This window comes from Nerophis lumbriciformis, linkage group LG36, assembly GCF_033978685.3.
Source record: "Nerophis lumbriciformis linkage group LG36, RoL_Nlum_v2.1, whole genome shotgun sequence".
NCBI classification, from domain to species: domain Eukaryota; kingdom Metazoa; phylum Chordata; class Actinopteri; order Syngnathiformes; family Syngnathidae; genus Nerophis; species Nerophis lumbriciformis.
This window is the reverse complement of record NC_084583.2, coordinates 8,665,972-8,690,796: the sequence shown is the minus strand read 5'-3', so window position 1 is coordinate 8,690,796 and position 24,825 is coordinate 8,665,972. Positions and strand designations below refer to the sequence as shown.

The window sequence follows — 24,825 nt, the reverse complement described above, 5'->3', positions numbered from 1 at the left end:
CTCACCCCAGTGGGACGTCGATGTGAATGACTATGAGAAACCTTGGAGAGGACCGCATATGTGGGTAACCCTTTAACTTGTTATTTAGTCAGGTTTGGGACAGGTGGGGCCACAGTGTGCACGTCTGACGTCGCTCACACACATGTGCTCCACTGAATGCTCAAGGAGTTTTTGAGTTTGCTCACACATATGGAAAATTAGAGGGAACATTGTTTGGGGGTATTCATAATACGCCGAACCTCTAGGGTTCGATCAAACCCAGGTTAAGAACCAGTGCTGTAGTGTAATGCCCGCAGCTAAAAGCAACTGCGTGAGAACGTATACTCCAATATCACCATATAGTCATTTTCTATATCGCACAGAGACGAACCCGCGATATATCGCCCGGCCCTAGTCTAAGGTGCGACTTGATGATTCAAAAAATGCAAATTTATTGGTGTTATCAACCGGCCCTTTGTCACCGATTCTGTTCATAACTTTTATGGACAGAATTTCTAGGCGCAGTCAAGGCGTTGAGGGGATCTGGTTTGGTGGCTGCAGGATTAGGTCACTGCTATTTGCAGATGATGTGGTCCTGATGGCTTCATCCGGCCAGGATCTTCAGCTCTCACTGGGTCGGTTCGCAGCCGAATGTGAAGCGACTGGGATGAGAATCAGCACCTCCAAGTCCGAGTCCATGGTTCTCGCCCGGAAAAGGGTGGAGTGCCATCTCCGGGTTGGGGAGGAGACCCTGCCCCAAGTGGAGGAGTTCAAGTACCTAGGAGTCTTGTTCACGAGTGAGGGAAAAGTGGATCGTGAGATCGACAGGCGGATCGGTGCGGCATCTTCAGTAATGCGGATGCTGTATCGATCCGTTGTGGTGAAGAAGGAGCTGAGCCGGAAGGCAAAGCTCTCAATTTACCGGTCGATCTACGTTCCCATCCTTACCTATGGTCATGAGCTTTGGGTTATGACCGAAAGGACAAGATCACGGGTACAGGCGGCCGAAATGAGTTTCCTCCGCCGGGTGGCGGGGCTCTCCCTTAGAGATAGGGTGAGAAGCTCTGTCATCTGGGAAGAAGGAGCTGAGCCGGAAGGCAAAGCTCTCAATTTACCGGTCGATCTACGTTCCCATCCTTACCTATGGTCATGAGCTTTGGGTTATGACCGAAAGGACAAGATCACGGGTACAGGCGGCCGAAATGAGTTTTCTCCGCCGGGTGGCGGGGCTCTCCCTTAGAGATAGGGTGAGAAGCTCTGCCCTCCGGGGGGAGCTCAAAGTAAAGCCACTGCTCCTCCACATCGAGAGGAGCCAGATGAGGTGGTTCGGGCATCTGGTCAGGATGCCACCCGAACGCCTCCCTCGGGAGGTGTTTAGGGCACGTCCAACCGGTAGGAGGCCACGGGGAAGACCCAGGACACGTTGGGAAGACTATGTCTCCCGGCTGGCCTGGGAACCCCTCGGGATCCCCCGGGATGAGCTGGACCAAGTGGCTGGGGAGAGGAAAGTCTGGGCTTCCCTGCTTAGGCTGCTGCCCCCGCGACCCGACCTCGGATAAGCGGAAGAAGATGGATGGATGGATGGATTGATCAACCGGCACGGGTCACTACACAAATATACGGAATGATTTTCCCAGAAACTACATTCAGTGACGCGGTTCAAACACATTTTCATATTGTCGCCATGGGGTATTGTGTGTAGAATTTTGAGGACAAAAAGGAACGTATCCCATTTTGGAATAGTGGCTGAGACATAACAAAAGGAAGGAAGTCAACATGTCATGTTGATGCTCTCAGCCCATCAGCGGGCGAGTCGTGGTGACATCCACACCACTCCAATTCCATTTTTACAAAAAAAAAAAAAGGATCAAGGTGTTTTCTCAGTCTCAAGGAGTCATTTATTTAATGTGGTCCGACACGCCTACGACACAGTGGATGCAGTGTTTCCTACTTGTTTCTTTTAGGCCGACATGTACGAACAAACGAAAGTCGAATGACTAAGCACATCATTCCTGACTGTAAGATACACTATATTGCCAAAAGTATTTGGCCACCTGCCTTGACTCACATATGAACTTGAAGTGCCATCCCATTCCTAACCCATAGGGTTCAATATGATGTGGGTCCACCTTTTGCTGCTATTACAGCTCCAACTCTTCTGGGAAGGCTGTCCACAAGGTTGCGGAGTGTCTTTATAGGAATTTTCCACCATTCTTCCAAAAGCGCATTGGTGAGGTCACACACTGATGTTGGTGGAGAAGGCCTGACTCTCAGTCTCCCTTCTAATTCATCCCAAAGGTGTTCTATCGGGTTCAGGTCAGGACTCTGTGCAGGCCAGTCAAGTTCATCCACACCAGACTCTGTCATCCATGTCTTTATGGACCTTGCTTTGTGCACTGGTGCACAGTCATGTTGGAAGAGGAAGGGGCCCTCCTCCAAACTGTTCCCACAAGGTTGGGAGCATGAAATTGTCCAAAATGTTTTGGTATCCTGGAGCATTCAAAGTTCCTTTCACTGCAACTAAGGGGCCAAGCCCAATTTATGAAAAACCAACCCTACACCATAATTCCTCCTCCACCAATTTTCACACTCTGCATAATGCAGTCTGAAATGTAGCGTTCTCCTGGCAACCTCCAAACCCAGACTGGTCCATCAGGTTGCCAGATGTAAAAGCGTGATTCATCAGTCCAGAGAAGGCGTCTCCACTGCTCTAGAGTCCAGTGGCGACGTGCTTTACACCACTGCATCCCACGCTTTGCATTGGACTTGGTGATGTATGGCTTAGATGCAGCTGCTCGGCCATGGAAACCCATTCCATGAAGCTCTCTGCGTACTGTACGTGGGCTAATTGGAAGGTCACATGAAGTTTGGAGCGCTGCAGCAACTGACTGTGCAGAAAGTCTTTGCACTATGCTGACCTCTCTGTCAGTTTACGTGGCCTACCACTTGGTGGCTGAGTTGCTGTTGTTCCCAAACTCTTCACTTTTCTTATAATAAAGTTGACTTTGGAATATTTAGGAGCGAGGAAATTTCACGACTGGATTTGTTGCACAGGTGGCATCCTGTGACAGTTCCACGCTGGAAATCACTGAAAGCGGCCCATTCTTTCACAAATGTTTGTAGAAACAGTCTCCATGCCTAAGTGCTTGATTTGATACACCGGGCCAAGTGATTAGGACACCTGATTCTCATCATTTGGATGGGTGGCCAAATACTTTTGGCAATATAGTTAAGGTGTGTGTGCGGGAGGCAGCAGTGTGTACCTTGGTAAACATAATTCCCTGACCACTTCAAAAGCATCGGGATCTATAGCGCAGGCTTTTGGCTCGGTAGCTAGCACGCTCGTCTCTCATGCTGCCGACCCAGGTTATTAATCCTGTGAGGAAGGGAAAAAGCAGACGCTGAACATGTGCTTGGGAGTTACACGTCTGGTGTGGCGACACACCTCACCTCAAAGCCAACAATATGAAAGATTTGCTCGGTGTTTTCCACACATGTTTGAATTCCCACAGTAGCACAAATTGTATACTCTGCCCAAAATACAAAAGCCAAAAGCAGTGAAGTTGTCACGTTGTGTAAGTGGTAAATAAAAAGAGAATACAATGATTTGCAAATCCTTTTCAACTTATATTCAATTGTATAGACTGCAAAGACAAGATATTTCATGTTCGCACTAAGAAACTTTTTTTTTTGTGCAAATAATCATGAACTTAGAATTTAATGGCAGCAATACATTGCAAAAAAGGCATTTTTTCCACTGTGTTACATGGCCTTTCCTTTTAACAACACTCAGTAAAGGTTTGGGAACTGACGAGACACATTTTTGAAGTGGAATTCTTTCCCATTCTTGCTTGATGTACAGCTTAAGTTGTTCAACAGTCTCCCTTCTCATATTTCAGCCTTCATATTGCACCACACATTTTCAATGTCTGGACTACAGGCAGGCCAGTCTAGTACCCGCACTTTTTTACTAGGAAGCCACGCTGTTGTAACACGTGGCTTGGCATTGTCTTGCTGAAATAAGCAGGGGCGTCCATGATAACGTTGCTTGGATTGCTCCAAAAGCTGTATGTACCTTTCAGCATTAATGGCGCCTTCACAGATGTGTAAGTTACCCATGCCTTGGGCACTAATACACCCCCATACCATCACACATGCTGCCTTTTCCATCCTAGAACAATCCGGATGGTTCTTTTCCTCTTTGGTCCGGAGAACACAACGTCCACAGTTTCGAAAAACAATTTGAAATGTGGACTCGTCAGACCACAGAACACTTTTCCACTTTGCATCAGTCCATCTTAGATGAGCTCGGGCCCAGCGAAGCCGGCGGCGTTTCTGGGTGTTGTTGATAAATGGCTTTGGCTTTGCATAGGACAGTTTTAACTTGTACTTACAGATGTAGCGACCAACTGTAGTTACTGACAGTGGTTTTCTGAAGTGTTCCTGAGCCAATGTGGTGATATCCTTTACACACTGATGTCGCTTTTTGATGCAGTACCGCCTGAGGGATCCAAGTTGCATAATATCATGGCTTACGTGCAGTGATTTCTCCAGATTCTCTGAACCTTTTGATGATATTATGGAGCATAGATGGTGAAATCCCTAAATTCCTTGCAATAGCTGCTTGAGAAATGTTGTTCTTAAACAATTTGCTCAGGCATTTGTTGACAAAGTGGCGACCCTCGCCCCCGTCCTTGTTTGTGAATGACTGAGCATTTCATGAAAGCTGCTCTTATACCCAATCATGGCACCCACCTGTTCCCAAATAGCGTGTTCACCTGTGGGATGTTCCAAATAAGTCTTTGATGAGCATCCCTCTTTTTTGCCACTTGTGCCAGCTTTTTTGAAACATGTTGCAGGCATCAAATTCCAAATGAGCTCATATTTGCAAAAAAATAACAAACTTTTCCAGTGTGAACGTTAAGTATCTTGTCTTTGCAGTCTATTCAATTGAATATAAGTTGAAAAGGATTTGCAAATCATTGTATTCTCTTTTTATTTACCATTTACACAACGTGACAACTTCACTGGTCTTTCCCACATGCTTCCTCAAAAAGGCTGCGGCGGTCCTTGTGAGACAAACACACACACACACACACGTCGTACAGAACCAGAACCCAAACGCGGGCCAAGTGGTGCTTCGCTGCCACCGAGCAGGTTTCGGGACTTTCAATGAAGCATTGTGCTAAAAATGACAGTGGACTATTGTCATGTTGCTCCGCGAGACATTTCGCTCCAGCGGCTTTACGACGACCAAAAAAAAGAAAGAGAGAGCGAGCCAGCCAGCCAGACAAGTGTCTTTGTGTACCAGCCTAGCCCGTGGCCGCGTTCTCTTCTTTATTGAATTTATTATCCGGCCATGTTTCTGTGCTACACAGCAGCAGCAGGGAGAGGAAGTGTAAGGGAGGCCTAGCAACAGCTCAGGATTGGATAGTTGGATGTCTGTTTTTAGCTCAGACCGACAGTCTGCATCAGTTTAGATGGCACTGACCGCAGGAAGCAAAGGCCAGAATGATGCTCGTACCTGTTTGTTGTCTGACAGGCGAAGGTCATCAGCAGGATAAAAGTATATGACTCTACAGCAGGCGGCTGACATGAGCCACCACCCTCCTCTTTGCAGCCTCGCCCTTCTTTGTTCATTCTATGGATTTATCTCCTAATGGCGTATCTGCCATCTTGTGCCCAGTCTGAGCCGACTGCTGTCATGTCGTGTTCCTCCTCCTTCAGGCTGTGTCCGCCACCGCAAGGTTCTTAGTACCTTGTTAGGTGGAGTGCTGTTGTGGTCTCACAGGACGAGTGTCACACCGCTCCACATGGAGCAGGACCCAAACCCAAAGACACCTTTTTGTCCAATTGGAAGAGCTCTCATTGTATTCACGCATCATTCGTGCCAACAATAAGCATCGAAATACATTATTGGACTATTTGGTATTTGCTTTTGTTTAGGGATGCATAACAATGGAAATTTGAACCAATAACTGATGATTTCCAGAACTTATTTATGTGTGTGTTTGTGTGTGTATATTAGGGATGTCCCGATCCAGGTTTTTGCACTTCCGATCCGATACCGATATTGTTTTTGCATTTCCGATCCGATACCGATACTGACCAATACCGATACTGGCCTATCCGAGCATGTATTCAAGTTTAAAGTTATTTAGCCTACTTAGTTGTCAGAATCATGTTGAAAAGGGTTTTAGTACTCTTGATAACAACTAGCCAGCTGAATTAGAGGAGTTTGAATAATACACAATGGTTGGTAACAAGAAACTGACCTGTTTATTCAAGGATAAACACAAAATAGACAAAATTATACATGACAAACAGAAATGGCATCATTGAACTAGGGCTGGGCGACAGGGCCGGCCCGTGGCATAGGCCGTATCCTGCCTTCCTTAAGCACACTTGTACACGAAGGCAGTAAGTTCAACACCTTCCGCTCATCAAAACTCTGAACACCAGGTTGACTGATGGAGGCCAGGTTTATTGACAATTGCAAGGGTAAAACAACGATGCCACGAACAGCATAAGATGTGATAGTTTGCTGAGAAACACGAGGAATGAGGCGGAGTTGTGCGCACCTGTCTGAAATACTTCCTGAGTCTAAACACGTGACCTATCTGCGTGTTTCTTAAAGGTACAGCTCACTTAACAGAACCAACTGAAATGACTCGAAAATAAACACACACTAAATAAAGTCATCTTAATAACCGTGGCAGAACACTCCCCGCCTGGCATTATCAAATGTCATCACTTAAATGTCCCTACAGCTCTTATTGTTCCTAATCAGGAGCAAGAAGGAGGACTGTCTCTGAAATGGGACGCAGGAAGAGTTTAGTCCCATCTTTCCTGTAGACCTTGATCTCCACTTGCCGCACCTTACCGTCTTTGCTTGGAAAGACTTGAGTAATCAAGCCCAGAGGCCACTCGTTTCTTGCAAGCTGGTTGTCTTTGAGAAGGACAATACTCCCAAGCTGAAGGTCTGGGGTGGAGGCCATCCACTTTCTCCGTGGTTGAAGTGATGCAAGGTATTGTTTCTTCCATCTACTCCAGAAAGTTTGGGCAAGATGTTGGACTTGACGCCACTGGGACTTGTGAAGGTCTTTGATCCAATCACCGACTGGGGCAGAAGGAATACTCACCTTTTGGGTGAGGAGGGTCGCTGGAGTAAGGATGAGGGGGTCGTCCGGGTCAGTCGACACTGGGATCAGAGGTCTGGCATTAATGATTGCAGCAACCTCTGCCATCAGTGTAGTGAGTGCTTCGTGAGTGAGTCGTGAAGCTCCCAGCTGGAGGAACATGGAGTCCAGAATCCTTCGTGCTACTCCAATCATCCTCTCCCATGAACCACCCATATGAGAGGCGTGAGGAGCGTTGAACTTCCATTCACATCCTTGATCCAAGAGATACTTCTCGACCGAAGCATTAATGATGTTTGAGAAGATCTTCAGCTCTTTACACGCGCTGACAAAGTTAGTTCCTCGGTCTGAACGAATAAGCTTCACAGGGCCCCTAACAGCAAGGAAACGCCGAAGAGCGTTGATGAAGCTTGACGTGTCGAGAGATTCTATTACCTCGATGTGGACAGCTCGAACACTCATGCAGGTAAATAACACTGCCCACCGTTTACTCTGAGCAAAGCCACCTCTTGTACGTCGTGAAGACACAGCCCACGGTCCGAACACATCCAAGCCAACATTTGTGAATGGAGGTTCAGTAGAGAGGCGATCTTCCGGAAGGTCGGCCATCTTCTGTGTCTGATGGGGGCCTCGTAGTTTATTATCGGGGAGACGGCGCCTTAGTGACTTGAAAGGCAGCGGAGCTACCCAGCTGTTGTTTTTATCTTTCTTTAAATTGTTTCTCATGATTTTCAAGAAAGAAATGTCCTCAATTGATGGAGAAACTTTGTCATCATCCCTTGTCTGTTGAAACACTGTGGAGCCCAACTCCTCAGCTTCTCGACTGCATGTAGGAATCCCTGTTGTCTGTATCTTAGGATAGTCTTTGTACTGAAACTGACTGCACCTCTCTTTCACCTGCAGGGTGTTTGGGCATGGTTGAAAGATGGAGGGGCGTTTGCATTCTGCTGTCTGGGTATAGAAGGCATTTACACTGTCTGGCTTGTACACACCTCCCAAGCAGACATTACCAACTATTACCCATCCCAGGTCGAGTTTCTGTGCATAAGGAGCATCTCGAGGGCCGTTCAACTGTTTGCGAACTTTGTGGGCTGCGATAATGTCTCGCCCTAGGAGAAGCAGAATGGGTGTACTCTGTTCGAGCTCTGGGATGAATTGAGCAATAGACTTCAGGTGGGGGTGATTAGATGCAGCATTGGGAGTTGGGATCTCTGATCTATTGTTAGGGATGTCGTTGCATTCAACCAGACTTGGTAGAGGAAGACTGACTTTCCCGTCCATGGATTCGATCTGGTAGCCTGTAGCTCTTCTCCCCATGGTTTCTGTTACTCCTGAACAGGTTCGGAGAGAGTATGGAGAGGGGGATCCTTGGACTTTGAAGGTGTCGAAGAACTCAGACCGGGCCAAGGATCTGTTGCTGTGTTCGTCAATGATAGCGTAGACCTTTATTGCCTTCTCTTGACGGTTGACGGGGTAGATTTTAACCAAACAGATTTTAGAACATGACCTGTCGTTTTGATCACCACCACAGACTGTAGTGCAGCTGCTGGCAACTTCTGAAGGTGTTGGCTCCCCGCCATGCTTTGAAGAGGGGTATGGCTCCTCTGTCTGTGGTGCTGGTCCTGGATGAAGAGCAGAGTTATGTTTCTCACTCCCACATTCAGTGCATGTGGCCGTATACTTGCAGTCTCTAGCCATGTGTTTTGAAGATGTGCAACATTTAAAGCAGATCTTGTGTTCTCTGAGGAATGCTTTCCTTTCTTCTATGGGTTTATCTCGGAAAGCTCGACATTTCCTCAGAAGGTGGGGTTTTTTATGAATTGGGCAGTGACGTTCGGGGTTCTCAGCTTCATCACTGTGTTCTGTAGGAGAGACGTCCATCTTGTGGACTGATATTTCTTTTGGTTTGGTTGTTCTAAAGGTCTTGTCCGTCATTGCAATGTCAGCTTGAACAGCAAAGTTGAAACTAGGGTCATTTCTGATTTTAGCCTGATGGAAAATAAAGTCCACAAATACTTCAAAGGGAGGGAATGAGACTCGACAACGTTCTCTGTAATCGGACCCAACAGACAGCCATTTCTCTTGCAGACTAGAGGGCAACTTATGGACAAGAGGACTTATTCCTCTGGCTGTGTCGAGGTAGTGAAGGCCGGGAAGAGTTCCATCTGTCTTGGCCGCCTGCAGTTCCATAAGAAGGTCACTGAGCTCATGAAGTTTTGCATAGTCTTTGTAGGTGATTTTGGGGAAGTTGCTGATGCGTTGGAAGAGTGCCTCTTCGACAACTTCAGGGGCTCCGTAGCATGCGTCCAGTCTGTCCCATATCATCTGAAGTCCTCTTTGAGGTTGGCTAGTGTTGACAGCTCGAATACGTTTTGCATGTTCTCCTGACTCTTTCCCAAGCCACTTGACCAGCAAATCCATTTCCTCGCTGCATGTTAGATGAAGTCCTCTTACTGCGTTTTGAAAGGACTGTTGCCAAGCGCTGTAACTCTCCGGCTGGTCGTTGAATTGGGTCATACATGTAGTAACCAGTTCACGTCGAGCGAAATATCTGATGACATCACTCATACCTGATCTGTCATGATGAGCATTATGAGGAGTGTTACTGGACATGGCGGGATACTGAAAACCATTATTACTTGATCCCTGTGGGTTATGATAACCTTGAGTATGCTTGAAGGGTAGGGGCGTGGTCATAGAGGGTTGTGGCTGATTTACAATTACTCTGCTTGCTGCTGTTTGTGTGATGTTGGAAGCAGCTGGCCTATCTACTGCTATGGACTGGGGAGCATGGTGATAGTTTCTTGGTGCTGGGTCTAAACATAGATGGCTGCTTTCATTTTGAGAAGGAAAATGAGGATGTGGATGCAGTGCCGGGGTTGAATGTGTGTGTAGCTGACCAACACTGTCCTGGATGAAGGGGTGAAGAGGGGCGTTGGATTGTGTGCCTCGCTCACGAGCACCATCCTGAGCGTATTCTTCTAATGCTAAAGACGAATGTTCTTTAGACTGTTCAGTGACATATTCTCTGGTCCGCCCTAGAGGATCACAGGGAATCTCTTGAAGTGGTAGCTTCCTGCTACTTCGCACACTGCCGTCCATGCTTAACGCTGCTTCTAGCGCCTTAGCCTCCGCTTCAGCTACAGCTGCATCTCTTTCTAGAGACAGTTTCATCATTTGTGCTTCTAATTGGGCTTTTTCCATTGCTAGGATCATGTCTTTTTCTGCAAAGTTCAGTCGTGCTTTTGCTGCCTCTGCGTTGGCACGGGCTAAAGCCGCAGCATTCCCTGCAGATGATTTTGTGGAGCGTGATGTGTAGGATCTAGACTTCAGCGACGGCTCCTTTGAATCCATGATGTATGTTCAGCGTGAAACTGTGTTATCTTATACGATGAAGTCGTTGTTTTACTATCCTGCCTTCCTTAAGCACACTTGTACACGAAGGCAGTAAGTTCAACACCTTCCGCTCATCAAAACTCTGAACACCAGGTTGACTGATGGAGGCCAGGTTTATTGACAATTGCAAGGGTAAAACAACGATGCCACGAACAGCATAAGATGTGATAGTTTGCTGAGAAACACGAGGAATGAGGCGGAGTTGTGCGCACCTGTCTGAAATACTTCCTGAGTCTAAACACGTGACCTATCTGCGTGTTTCTTAAAGGTACAGCTCACTTAACAGAACCAACTGAAATGACTCGAAAATAAACACACACTAAATAAAGTCATCTTAATAACCGTGGCAGAACAGGCCGTATAGGCAAATGCTAAGGGCGCCGTCCATCAGGGGGCGCCACGCCAGTGCCACAAATGTTGGAGGGAAAAAAATAAAATAAAAAGTTGGTATTATTATTTCTAAATACAAAAAATAATCCCACGTTAATTAAAATGGAAAGTAAAGCCTATTTAATAGAAATATTATTTGTTACAACATTACGCCCCCTCTCCCCCGCACGGTGCGCCCCCTCCCTTCCCGTATCATGACTCTTTTTGGACGTCACCACATCAAAAAATCAACACAAGATGTCAAAACGGTCAAAACTGTCAGGTGCCCAGGGAAGAAAAAAGAGAAAAGAAGAGGAGTAGAAACGAGAAAAGACAGAGTTAGCAGGTAGGTAACGTTAGCCTACATGAAATGATTTGTCTGTTACAATGTGATAGTAACCTGGCTTTTTAGCATTAAGCTAATGTTACATGATTCGGCAATTGCTAATCAATAAATAGCTAGTTCTGTTTTAACGTCGGGTTAATATTGTGGAGGGGGCTAAATTGTTATGGAAAATAATAATGTAACGTTAGGTAATTACAGTACTCACCTTACATTCCTCAGGGACATTTGTATTAGATCTTTTAAGCAGGTGTTTTTTGTTTACATTGTTATTGCCTTCTGGTTAGCTAATGTTTGCCCTGCAGGTAATAGTCACTTGTCCACCCCTTTATATATTAGGTATAGTTGTAAGTAAAAAAAAAAAGGTCAAAGACAAAGCTATTCGGTTTCTTGTGAGTATATACACTTCACTGCCGATGTGGGGGGGCGCCACCTAAAATCTTGCCTAGGGCGCCAGATTGGTTAGGGCCGGGCCTGCTGGGCGATATGGCCTTTTTTAAATATTGCGATATTTTAAGGCCATATTGCGATACACGATATATATCTCGATATTTTGCCTTAGCCTTGAATGAACACTTGATGCATATAATCACAGCAGTATGATGATTCTATGTGTTTTGATTGATTGATTGAGACTTTTATTAGTAGGTTGCACAGTGAAGTACATATTCCGTACAATTGACCACTAAATGGTAACACCCGAATAAGTTTTTCAACTTGTTTAAGTCAGGGTCCACTTAAATTGATTCATGATACAGATATATACTATCAGATATATACTATCATCATAATACAGTCATCACACAAGATAATCACATTGAATTATTTACATTATTTATAATCCAGGGTGTGGAGGGGGGCGCCTGATGTAAGTGTCAAAAAGACAACCAAAAGAGTTTGATATGAGAATAAATCTAAAGTTAAAATATAGGGTAGAAATGCACCCATTTGCAGGAAATGTAGTCTTGATTTTCAAAATGTTCTTTCAAGGCTTGCATGTCTACATTCAAACATTATTCTTCATACTGCATTAATATATGCTACTTTTAAACTTTCATGCAGAGAAGGAAATCACAACTAAAAAATCACTAATTTTTTCATACGGTGTTGATGTGGAAATTTTTGCCTCGGCATTTTCATGGTGTGGGCGTGTGGCACCGAATGGCGATAAGCGTCTCGACAGACGTCACAATATTTGAACAATGATGACGAAAACAGTTTTCTCTGTCGTGTCCGTGTGTTGAAAATTGTTATGCGCTTATTTTTTTATTTGATTTTGTGCGTGGCATAGATTTGCTATGCGCAGAGGACGCTTAAACAGTGCGCAATTGCACAGGCGCGCACCATAGAGGGAGCGTTGCTCGCACGGCTGCGCTAGCATCACAGCTAACGTTAGCCATGCTGCTACCTCTCTGCTCGGGAGAGGGAGACACAGGAAAGAGTGAGAAGAGCCTGTCGTGTAATGCCAGCAGCTAAAAGCAACTGCGTGAGAATTCACAGACCTGTGGATGTGTTGAAGGTGTGCTGGAAAATGCGGAACGGAAATTAGGGCGCGGCAGAAAAGTGGAATGTATTATTTAAATCGGTGTGTTGGAAAACACGGACCGGAGTTTTTTTTTAAACTGGATCTGGATCGGCATTTTCCCATGCCTTGCCGATACGCAATTTTTGGCAAATATCGGCAGCCGATCCGATCCAAATATCGGATCGGGACATCCCTAGTGTATATACAAACCCTGTTTCCATATGAGTTGGGAAATTGTGTTAGATGTAAATATAAACGGAATACAATGATTTGCAAATCATTTTCAACCCATATTCAGTTGAATATGCTACAAAGACAACATATTTGATGTTCAAACTGATAAACTTTTTTTTTTTTGTGTGCAAATAATCATTAACTTTAGAATTTGATGCCAGCAACACGTGACAAAGAAGTTGGGAAAGGTGGCAATAAATACTGATAAAGTTGAGGAATGCTCATCAAACACTTATTTGGAACATCCCACAGGTGTGCAGGCTAATTGGGAACAGGTGGGTGCCATGATTGGGTATAAAAACAGATTCCCAAAAAATGCTCGGTGTTTCACAAGAAAGGATGAGGCGAGGTACACCCATTTGTCCACAACTGCGTGAGCAAATAGTCAAACAGTTTAAGAACAACGTTTCTCAAAGTGCAATTGCAAGAAATTTAGGGATTTCAACATCTACGGTCCATAATATCATCAAAAGTTTCAGAGAATCTGGAGAAATCACTCCACGTAAGCGGCATGGCCGGAAACCAACATTGAATGACCGTGACCTTCGATTCCTCAGACGGCACTGTATCAAAAACCGACATCAATCTCTAAAGGATATCACCACATAAGTCGCACTGGAGTTTAAGTCGCATTTTTGGGGGAAATGTATTTGATAAAACCCAACAGCAAGAATATACATTTGAAAGGTAATTTAAAATAAATAAAGAATAGTGAACAACAGGCTGAATAAGTGTACGTTAAATGACGCATAAATAACCAACTGAGAACGTGCCTGGTATGTTAACGTAACATATTATGGTAAGAGTCAATCAAATAACTATAACATATAGAACATGCTATACGTTTACCAAACAATCTGTCACTCCTAATCGCTAAATCCCATGAAATCTTGTACGTCTAGTCTCTTACGTGAATGAGCTAAAGAATATTATTTGATATTTTACGGTAATGTGTTAATAATTTCACACATAAGTCGCTCCTGAGTATAAGTCGCACCCCCGGCCAAACTATGTAAAAAACTGTGACTTTTAGTCCGAAAAATACGGTAATCATGAATTTAAACATAAACAACGACTTGCCCTAAGGCGGTGTTTGTCAACCTTTTTTGAGCCAAGGCACATTTTTTGCGTTGCAGAGGCACTTAACCAACAGAAACATTAAAAAAGAAACTCAGCAGGCGATATTGACAGTAAAAAGTTGTTCTCGCAATTGTTGGATATGACTTTAAACCATAACCAAGCATGCATCACTATAGCTCTTGTCTCAAAGTAGATGTACTTTGAGACAAGACAAGTACTCACACCCTGACTTATTTGGACTTTTTTGCTGTTTTCCTGTGTGGAGTGTTTTAGTTCTTGTCTTTTGGCGGCTTTTCCTGTTTTGTTGGTATTTTCCTGTTGCAGTTTCATTTCTTCCCTGAGCGTTATTCCCCCACAACTACTTTGTTTTAGCAATCAAAAATATTTAAGTTGTCGCTATCCTTCTTTGTGTGGACATTGTTGATTGTCATGTCATGTTCGGATGTACTTTGTGGACGCCTACTCCGCTCCACACGCTGTAAGTCTTTGCTGTCGTCCAGCATTCTGTTTTTGTTTACTTTGTAGCCAGTTCAGTTTTAGTTTCGTTCTGCATAGCCTTCCCTAAGCTTCAATGCCTTTTCTTAGCGACACTTGCCTTTTGTTTATTTTTGGTTTAAGCATTAGATACATTTTTACCTGCGCACTGCCTCCCGCTGTCGTCTGCATATTGTGATCACGACAAAGCAATTAGCTACCTGCTGCCACCAACTGATATGGAAGAGTATTACACGGTTACTCTGCCGAGCTCTAGACAGCACCGACACTCAACGACGGCGGGTTATAATTACTGGTTTGCAAAAAATATTTTCTGACTTAGACTTCCTTTTATTGTCATTCAAATTTGAACTTTGCAGTACAGATAAGAACGACATTTCGTTGCATTAGCTCGTTGTAGTGCAGGATAAAAGAGCAATAAGGTGCAGATATAAATAAATAGAATACTGTACAGATAAATATATTGCACTTTTGCATATGCATCCATGTTTATGGATGTATGTTATATTGTCTTTATATTCCAGCCAGTTAATCAATTTTTGGGGGGAATTGAAGGGATTATTATGATGCGTTCAAGAGTCTTTTTACGGCCTGAGGGAAGAAGCTGTTACAGAACATGGAGGTTCTGCTACGGAGGCTGCGGAACCTCTTTCTAGAGTCCAGCAGTGAAAACAGTCCTTTGTGGGGGTGGGAGGAGTCTCTGCAGATTTTCTGAGCCCTGGTCAGGCAGCGGCTTTTTTGCGATCTCCCGGGTAGGAGGAAGAGGAGTTTGATTGATTGATTGAAACTTTTATTAGTAGATTGCACAGTACAGTACATATTCCATACAATTGACCACTAAATGGTAACACCCGAATAAAACACCCGCATAAGTTTTTCAACTTGTTTAAGTCGGGGTCCACTTAAATTGATTCATGGTACAGATTAGGGATGTCCCGATCCGATATTTGGATCGGATCGGCTGCCGATATTTGCCAAAAATTGCGTATCGGCAAGGCATGGGAAAATGCCGATCCAGATCCAGTTTAAAAAAAAACTCCGGTCCGTGTTTTCCAACGCACCGATTTAAATAATACATTCCACTTTTCTGCTGCCCCGTAATTTCCGTTCCGCATTTTCCAGCACACCTTCAACACATCCACAGGTCTGTGAATTCTCACGCAGTTGCTTTTAGCTGCTGGCATTACATGACAGGCTTTTCTCACTCTTTCCTGTGTCTCCCTCTCACAGACAGCAATTGCACCTTCTTACACACGTCACATACTGTCACGTCATACGTCACATGTTGTCACGTCATACGTCACATACGTATACGTCCTCCCCGAGCAGAGAGGTAGCAGCATGGCTAACGTTAGCTGTGATGCTAGCGCAGCCGTGCGAGCAACGCTCCCTCTAAGGTACTCGCCTGTGCAATTGCGCACTGTTTAAGCGTCCTCTGCGCATAGCAAATCTATGCCACGCACAAAATCAAATAAAAAAATAAGCGAATATCAATTTTCGACACACGGACACGACAGAGAAAACAGTTTTCGTCATCATTGTTCAAATATTGTGACGTCTGTCGAGACGCTTATCTCCATTCGGTGCCACACGCCCACACCATCAAAATGCCGAGGCAAAAATTTCCACATCAACACCGAATGAAAAAATTAGTGATTTTTTTAGTTGTGATTTCCTTCTCTGCATGAAAGTTTAAAAGTAGCATATATTAATGCAGTATGAAGAAGAATGTTTTAATGTAAACATGCAAGCCTTGAAAGAACATTTTGAAAATCAAGACTACATTTCCTGCAAATGGGTGCATTTCTACCCTATATTTTAACTTTAGATTTATTCTCATATCAAACTCTTTTGGCTGTCTTTTTGACACTTACATCCGGCGCCCCCCTCCACACCCTGGATTATAAATAATGTAAATAATTCAATGTGATTATCTTGTGTGATGACTGGATTATGATGATAGTATATATCTGATAGTATATATCTGTATCATGAATCAATTTAAGTGGACCCCGACTTAAACAAGTTGAAAAACTTATTGGGGTGTTACCATTTAGTGGTCAATTGTACGGAATATGTACTTCACTGTGCAACCTACTAATAAAAGTCTCAATCAATCAATCAAAACACATAGAATCATCATACTGCTGTGATTATATGCATCAAGTGTTCATTCAAGGCTAAGGCAAAATATCGAGATATATATTGTGTATCGCAATATGGCCTTAAAATATCGCAATATTAAAAAAAGGCCATATCGCCCAGCCCTAGTTCAATGATGCCATTTCTGTTTGTCATGTATAATTTTGTCTATTTTATGTTTATCCTTGAATAAACAGGTCAGTTTCTTGTTACCAACCATTGTGTATTATTCAAACTCCCCTAATTCAGCTGGCTAGTTGTTATCAAGAGTACTAAAACCCTTTTCAACATGATTCTGACAACTAAGTAGGCTAAATAACTTTAAACTTTAATACATGCTCGGATAGGCCAGTATTGGTCAGTATCGGTATCGGTCAGTATCGGTATCGGATCGGAAATGCAAAAACAATATCGGTATTGGATCGGAAGTGCAAAAACCTGGATCGGGACATCCCTAGTACAGATATATACTATCATCATAATACAGTCGTCACACAAGATAATCATCAGAGTATATACATTGAATTATTTACATTATTTACAATCCGGGGTGTGGTATGTTGGGGTTAGGTTTGGTTGATATCAACACTTCAGTCATCAACAATTGCATCATCAGAGAAATGGACATTGAAACAGTGTAGGACTGACTTGGTAGGATATGTACAGCAAGTAGTGGACATAGAGAGAGAGATCAGAAAGCATAAGAATAAGTATCTACATTTGATTATTTACATTTGATTATTTACAATCCGGGGAGGTGGGATGTGGAAGGGTGAGGGTGTTAGTTTAGGGTTGAAGTTGCCTGGAGGTGTTCTTTTAGTGCGGTTTTGAAGGAGGATAGAGATGCCCTTTCTTTTACACCTGTTGGGAGTGCATTCCATATTGATGTGGAGTCCTGATGATCTTTTCCGCCGTCCTCACCACTCTCTGCATAGACTTCCAGGTGAAAATAGTGGTTGAAAAACACTGCCCTAAGGCATACTTGCCAACCCTCCCGGATTTTCCGGGAGACTCCCGAAATTCAGCGCCTCTCCCGAAAACCTCCCGGGACACATTTTCTCCCGAAAATCTCCCGAAATTCAGGCGGACCTGGAGGCCACGCCTCCTCCAGCTCCATGCGGACCTGGAGGGTCTGCATGGAGCAATGTTGTTGTAATATATTGAGTTGGAGGCAATAAACAGGCGAGGGGATGAAGTACGTCTCTTTACTGTAGACTTCAGAACAGACTCACACACTTGATGTCAGGTGCGCAACACCACGTAAATCGTTGGCCAACCAAAAAGTAACCCCAGTACGCTATAGCCAACATTCACCAGGAGATGGCAACAGACAAACATAGATCACTCTATTACATTCCAGTCTCTCCATGTTTTCTCCATGGTAATATGTGATCCACATGCACATGCACTGTCTCTGTCCCTCTTGATATATATATATATATATATATATATATATATATATATATATATATATATATATATAGAATAAAATACTTCACTTTCAGTTAATTCTAGCTATATATATATATATATATATATATATATATATATATATATATATATATATATATATATATATATATATATATATATATATATATATATATATATATTTATTTTACTACATATATATATATATATATATATATATATATATATACAGTATATATATATATATATATGTGGCAGAGGGGTTAGTGCATCTGCCTCACAATACGAAGGTCCTGAGTAGTCTTGGGTTCAATCCCGGTCTCGGGATCTTTCTGTGTGGAGTTTGCATGTTCTCCCCGTGACTGCGTGGGTTCCCTTCGGGTACTCCGGCTTCCTCCCACCTCCAAAGACATGCACCTGGGGATAAGTTGATTGACAACACTAAATTGGCCCTAGTGTGTGAATGTTGTCTGTCTTTCTGTGTTGGCCCTGCGATGAGATGGCGACTTGTCCATGGTGTACCCCGCCTTCCGCCCGATTGTAGCTGAGATAGGCTCCAGCGCCCCCCGCGACCCCAAAGGGAATAAGCGGTAGAAAATGGATGGATGGATATATATATATATATATATATATATATATATATATATATATATATATATATATATATATATATATATATATATATATATATATATATATATTTATATGAAATACTTGACTTGGTGAATTCTAGCTGTAAATATACTCCTCCCCTATTAGCCACGCCCCCCACCCCCCACCTCCCGAAATCGGAGGTCTCAAGGTTGGCAAGTATGCCCTAAGGTCTCTCTTTTTCATAACTGTTGCCTCTTATCAAACGCTCTCTCATTATTCTTTTGTCTTTACACCGGCTGCGGTCGCCGCTATTAACTCTCGGTCTCAGCTTAGCAACACAGACGGCTTCGTGCAGCTTCTGTAAAACTTCTCGTGTTGAAGCTGATCTTTAACCCTCCCTGTTTAGTTTCTGCAGAACGCGTTTGGTAAACAACGAGTAAAATGTCTTCTCCTGACACGCTAAAGAAAGGCCACACCGTTGACTGGGAGGGGTCAAGGATGAGCCTTGTATTATTGTCAGCTCCTTTTTCGGAATGGGAATTATGGAGGTGACATCATCATTCGGTGGATAATATCGTGCATCCCTGCTCTGACTTGGTCATGAGACTCACTCCTCGTTACACTGATGCTAACAATGTGTAGCTGTCTGTTGTCTGAGTGAGCTTTGATACAGCTCCTATGCGGCTAAGCTGATTCTTTTCTTTGACATCATCCGTCACGTCTCTTTGCTCAAACTGTTCTAGATGCTTCCGTCTGCAGCTAGCGTGCGTCTGGGTGTGGTTGGTGGCGAAGCGTGCTGGTGAGAGGTGTACGCAGAGGTAATGTTTAACAGCCCCTCTGTAGGGGGGCGCTTTAATGGCGACTGCAGTTCCTGACCTGCAGTGCTCCTGCAGCAACATCTTCACTCCCACTAGCAGCCAGGACACTCCTGCAGACCTCCAGCTGTGCAGGAAGACACTCCTGTCTTTGTTTGATACTAAGTGGCTCAACCTGGTGATCACATACACTTGTAGGGTCTGCTCTTTGATATCAACTTCTTGGTTTAATGATTCAGTCAACTTAATCCACATGCTTTGTTTACACACACACACACACACACACACACACACACACACACACACACACACACACACACACACACACACACACACACACACACACACACACACACACACATTGTTTATGCACATCCCGTACACACACATTGTTTACACACGTCCAGTACACACACATTGTTTACACACATCCAGTACACACACATTGTTTACACACACAGTACACACACATTGTTTACACACGTCCAGTACACACACATTGTTTACACACATCCAGTAGACACACAATGTCTACACACCTCCAGTACACACACACACACACACACACACACACACACACACACACACACACACACACACACACACACACACTGTTTACACGCACACACACACACACACACACACAGTACACACACATTGTTTACACACATCCAGTACACACACATTGTTTACACACATACAGTGCACACACATTGTTTACTCGCATACACTACACACACATTGTTTACACACATACAGTACACACACAATGTTTACGCACATTCAGTACACACATTGTTTACACACACAGTACACACACATTGTTTACACACATGCAGTTCACACACATTGTTTACACACACACAGTACACACACATTGTTTACACACACAGTACACACACATTGTTTACACACATACACTACACACACATTGTTTACACACATACAGTACACACACATTGTTAACACACATCCAGTACACACACATTGTTTACACACATACAGTACACACACATTGTTAACACACATCCAGTACACACACATTGTTTATGCACATACAGCACACACACATTGTTTACGTACATCCAGTACACACACATTGTTTACACACACAGTACACACATATTGTTTACACACATCCAGTACACACACATTGTTTACGTACATCCAGTACACACACATTGTTTACACACACAGTACACACATATTGTTTACACACATCCAGTACACACACATTGTTTACACACATCCAGTAGACACATTGTTTACACACATTCAGTACACACACACACACACACACACACACACACACACACACACACACACACACACACACACACACACACACACACACACATTGTTTACACACACACTGTTTAGTGTTTAGACGTACACACACAGTACACACACATTGTTTACACACATCCAGTACACACGCATTGTTTACATACATCCAGTACACACACATTGTTTACACACACACACACACACACACACACACACACACACACACACACACACACACACACACACACACACACACACACACACACACACAGTACACACATTGTTTACACACATCCGGTACACACGCACTGTTTACATACATCCAGTACACACACATTGTTTACACACACACACACACACACACACACACACACACACACACACACACACACACACACACACACACACATTGTTTACACACACATACACAGTACACACCCAGTACACACACATTGTTTACACACACACACACACACACACACACACACACACACACATTGTTTACACACATAGTGCACATTTGTTTACACACGTACAGTACACACATTGTTTACACACACATAGTTTACACACATTGTTTACAGACACACAGTAAACACACATTGTTCACACACACAAACACACACATTGTTTACACACAGTGCACATTTGTTTACACACACACAGTACACACACATTGTTTACACACACACACACACACACACACACACACACACACACACACACACACACACACACACACACACACACACACACACACACACACACACAGTACACACACATTGTTTACACACACACATTGTTTGAGTTTAAGATACACATCAGGAACCAATATAGTTTATTGTGTAAAGTAAAAACAAAGGGTTGTATTGATCAAGTTGAGATAAAGATGAGATCCACTGGCAGGACAAGACTGTGGGAGTGGATCATCTGTTTCCACTCTGGTACCTTTTCTCACGTCCACCTTCCCTTCATTCTAGTTACAATTCTGGAACGCAAATCAAGAAACAAAATTATGGCTGTTTGTCAATTTTTTATTATATATGGCAGATTTTAAAACAAACAAAAAAGGATTGATTTTCATTCAAATATTATTGTGCGTTTTCCTTTTATGGATTTTGATTTTTTCCAGATGTTACTGTTAAAAGAATCAATGTTACAGTTTGTCCATGAACAACTGTGCTGTAAAAACAACATTGTGGTGACTAAGCTGCCAGCTTGCAGATTTTTTAACGCAAAAAAAAACAATCAAACAATCATTCTTATAAATGAATGTATTATTTACTGTCACACATGGCCCTCTGAGGGCAGCCAGAACTGTGATGTGGCCCTCGGTGAAAACCACTTTGACAGCCCATTTTAGCATCCACAGGTTTTCGTCTAATAATATTCATAACAATTTCTATATATTGTTTTATGGAATTAAATTCATCATTCCTTTTGAATCTTTTAATGGAGGTGATTCTGTTCCTTTCCTTCACCACACTATTCCACAAGTTAATTTCTTTAACAGGAATACACATGTTTTTTTTTGGAGTAGTCCCTATTTGAGTGTTTTTGGACAGTAGCAGCACCTCTTAAACTGTCCTCTCTCTCTCTTGGCCGGAACATTCCCTGGGAAGCACCTGACTGTGTGTGAAACACTGTGCTACTTCCACTGCATCCGCTAAGTATTCACTTTTTCCACATGTTGGTATGTTACGGCCTTCCATTCCAAAATGGAATAAATACATTTTTGTCCTGATATTCAGCTGGGAATGACTAAAACAGTAAATAAACACAAGACATATAAATATACTCTATTAGCCACAACACAACCAGGCTTATGCCACAAATTAATCCCGCATAACAAACACCTCCCCCCCCCGTCCATATACAACTCAAACACCTGCACAACACACTCAATCCCACAGCCCAAAGTACCGTTCACCTCCCCAAAGTTCATACAGGACATATATTTCCCCAAAGTCCCCAAAGTTACGTACGTGACATGCACATAGCGGCACGCACATACGGGCAAGCGATCAAATGTTTGGAAGCGTACTCACGGTACCGCGTCTGCGTATCCAACTCAAAGTCCTCCTGGTAAGAGTCTCTGTTGTCCCAGTTCTCCACAGGCCAATGGTAAAGCTTGACTGTCATCTTTCGCGAATGTAAACAATGAAACACCGGCTGTGTTTGTGTTGCTGCAGCCGCCCGCAATACACCGCTTCCCACCTACAGCTTTCTTCTTTGCTGTCATGTCTGTGTTACCATGTTTTGTTTTAGTCATGTTCGGTTTTGTTTTTGGACTTTTTGTGCACTTTTGTTTGTTTTGTCACCATAGCAACCATTAGTATTCACCTGTCACGTCACGCACCTGTTTCACGTTTTGAGTCACGCACCTGTTTTCACTAATCATGTCTGTAGTATTTAAGTTCATTGTTTTCAGTTTGTCTTTCTGGCGACATCCGGATTCATACCCCTGTCACACTCTGTTTACCTCTGCGCACTTCATAGTCCATGCCAAGTAAGTTTTTGTTTATTAATGCCACAGTTAGTGTTTTTGTTTCATTGTTCACAGTTTCTGCCTATGTGCAAGTTTTGTTTTCAATAGCCTAGTTTTGTACCTCCGCCATTGTGCGCGCTTTTCGTTTGTTCTTTTTTGATATATTAAATAAAACATGTACTTACATTCCCGTCTCGCCCGAGCCAACTTTCCGTTGCCTTCTGGAAAAACAAAATCCAAGGACCAAGTCATGACATTTGCTGTCTCCATTGTTCATTGAACAAATTGCAAAAGATTCACCAACACAGATGTCCAGAATACTGTGGAATTTTGCGATGAAAACAGACGACTTAATAGCTGGCCACCATGCTGTCCCAAAATGTCCTCTACAATCCATGACGTCACGCGCAGGCGTCATCAAACTGAGACGTTTTCAGCAGGATTTTTCGCGTGAAATTTAAAATTGCACTTTAGTAAACTAACCCGGCCGTATTGGCATGTGTTGCAATGTTAAGATTTCATCATTGATATATAAACTATTAGACTGCGTGGTTAGTAGTAGTTAGTTTCAGTAGGCCTTTAAAAACATGTAACTAAGGAACCACATGAAGTATTGACAGCTTTTGCCATGAAGCTCAAAAGTGAGATGAGGTTTGTCCTGTTTTCAGCTGAGCATCCTTCAGATGTTCCTACAGCTTCACTCCAGTCCACCTGTGGCAAATCCAGTACATTTTGGTACCACTACCAAAATATACTTCGATACTTTTCGATACCTTTCGATACTTTTTCCACAAAAAAAATTAATAATTGGCTTTATTTTTAACAAAAAATCTTAGGGTACATGAAACACATGTTTCTTATTGTGCTTAAATAAAATAGTGAACATACTAGACAACTTGTTGTTATGATCCGCTGCCCGGATCATATTTTTGTTTTTGTTTTCAAGTCACTTGTGTTTTCAGCACCTCTTGAGTTTGTTTCTGTTGCCATGACGGCAGATTATAGTCACCTGCCTCTGGTTAGTGTCCCGGACGCGCACCTGTTGCCCGGGCACTAATCAGAGGGCTATTTAGTTTACGCGCTGGCCTCATTCGGTCTGTTGGTTTTGTTTGCTCCTACGCAACAAGTTACGCTCCTAGTTTCGCTCATAGTTTACATTTTTGATATTAGCATCTTTGCTACCCTCTTGTTTTCCGTGCCGTGGTGCACCGCGCAGCATTTTGTTCTGCAATCAGAATAAATCATTTATTCTCACCTGCAAGCCGCTTCCTGACATCCCTCTGCATCTTGAAAAGACGACCTCCGGCATCACAATGCCACGTAAGCGTAACACTTGTCTTTTAGTAGTAAGTAAACAAACAAAGACTCCTAATTAGTCTGCTGACGTATGCAGTAACATATTGTGTCATTTATCTACCTATTATTTTGTACACATTATGAGGGACAAACTGTAAAAAATTTATTATTAATCTACTTGTTCATTTACTGTTAATATCTGCTTATTTTCT

At 43.2% G+C, this 24,825-nt stretch overlaps 1 protein-coding gene across 7 annotated transcripts in view; it reads left to right on the top strand.

The window, feature by feature from the left end:
• Window positions 1-24,825, top strand: part of mbnl3 (muscleblind-like splicing regulator 3) — a 104,442-nt gene that overhangs the window by 42,833 nt on the left and 36,784 nt on the right. The window lies entirely within an intron of this gene.